Raw genomic sequence first — 2,149 nt, forward strand, 5'->3', positions numbered from 1 at the left:
TAGAGAAAACAGATTTTCTAAACCCTTTTCAAACCATGTTCAGGCCTAGGATTTGGATGAAAACAGCCATGGATGCCCTGGTTGAAAATCTTCACCAGGAGATTGCCAAGGGGAGTGTGTCTCACTTGATTCTCCTGGACCTCTTGGTGAGTCAGTACCATTACCCATGGTATCCTTCTGGAAGTGCTATGCTTTGGTGTTACTTGGCTGGCCAGTTCCAGAAGCTGGTACTGGGGGATTTCTATTTGATCCCATGGCATTTATGTGTGGAGACCCACAGGAGGAGGACAGCGAAGTAGCAACACTAATCACAACACTTGTAACAACTCTGTTAACATATACCTTGCTGAAGAGTAAAGAAGCCTATATATTTGGTTTGTGATGCACACAGTTTTGTGATAGGTATTACATGGCTTTTAGTTTTTGGAATCTATCTGTGGATCAATATGGCTACTTGCAGTCTTTGTCCATTAGACGAATTATTATAATTATAACTCATATAGCACATGGTGAATGGGAGTATGAGACACTGTGGTGTCTAAGGATAGGTAATGGAGGGGAAGGAACTATTGGTCATTGGCAGAACATCTGCTTTTCTTGCAAGAGATCCTGGGTTCAGTTTCCAACATCTCTTGCCAAAGGACCAAGTAATAGATGATGTGAAGTACCCCTGCTAGAAATTCTGGAAAGCTTCAGCCAGTCAGAATAGACAGTACTGATCTTGATAAAGCAATGGTCTGACTTGTAAGGATGTTGCATATCAGTACACTGTTGCTGTGAAATTAAAGCAAGTGACTTCCAGGATCACAAATTTCTCAGATGCATCTCAACAAAACCTATAGGAACAAACATGCTCTCTCTGCTGATGTCCTAGCTGTGAACATGTTGGAAACAGATCCCACCCCAATTTTTTTGTAGATGTTAACCAGGAGATTCTAGTCTCAGAAACTGCAAGATGGCTGAATTACATTTGCACCATCTGTATCCTACTCTTGTTACAATCATAGCCACAAGATTGGATTTATGTTCTGCTATTTTTCTGTCCTTGTTACACTCTTTGTTGCTGGAATGAAGTACTGGAATTTCATAGCCTCCTATGTTCTCTTGAAAGATAACAGTAAACTGTGCTACTTTGATCTTTTCAATGTTCTATAATTTCACAGAATGGCCATTTTTATTCTTCCTTTTATCATCTCTGCAGCCTATAGAAGAAAGATAGGGGATGGCTAGCAAAGAGAATATATAGGATGGTTCCTGTGTTTTGTTTTGTTTTTTAAAAAGTATGCTATTGTCTCTCTCCCAATATACAAGGTGCATGTATATGTGCTTGTGTGTTTTATTCTTGTTCCATTGGTTTTAACAAGAGCAGAAAATGGCACAGTATGAATCAATCAGTTCTCAGCACAAAAATAGTGATGAAAACGGATGGCCCATGGATAGGCAGGGAGAGAAATCTGAACACCTAATGATTTCATTTCCAGGGCAAACTCTCGTGATGTCATGTACCAGGAGCAGCTCGACTGAGAGGCGATCAGCATGAAATAACCACAGTAGCAGAAGTGCTCAGTATTTCAAAAACAGGAAGTATTGTACTTTCAAGAAACTCAGGGCAATAATTGACATGTATTCGTTGCTCTTTGTCTGAGGTTTCTGCATTATTCAGTACCAGAGATGGATAACAAAGAACACATTTCAGCCACAAGGCAAGTACTGTATTGGGCTGGATGCTGAGCTGTTTGCTTGGCACAATGTTATCTCAGAGCACCTGATCTGAAGACTTGGGTTTAGTAACATGCAGGCAAAGTATTAAAATTAGAGATGCATGCCCCTCTCAAGAAATTATGGTAATGTTATTGAAACCTTGTTGGCTTTTGCCAAAGTTTCTTCATGTGAGAAACCCCAATACTCACTTCAAATTGTATGTTTATCCTCTTGGTCAAGACTTCTGTCATAAAGACCTGTAATAAATTGAAATTGAAAAATTGTATGTTAATGCTTTGGTGGCAATTCTAAGATTGTAACTAAAATGGCACTTCAACCACTGTTCAAAATATTCATGACATTAGGGTGAAGAACGAGTAAAATGGAAATGCTGAAATAGCTGCATCCCTACTGAAGGGCCCTTTTGGCTTAAATAAAGAATAGCTAA

The sequence above is a fragment of the Gekko japonicus genome, unplaced genomic scaffold (genome assembly GCF_001447785.1).
Source record: "Gekko japonicus isolate JY-2015 unplaced genomic scaffold, Gekko_japonicus_V1.1 scaffold1226, whole genome shotgun sequence".
Classification (NCBI taxonomy): Eukaryota; Metazoa; Chordata; class Lepidosauria; order Squamata; family Gekkonidae; genus Gekko; species Gekko japonicus.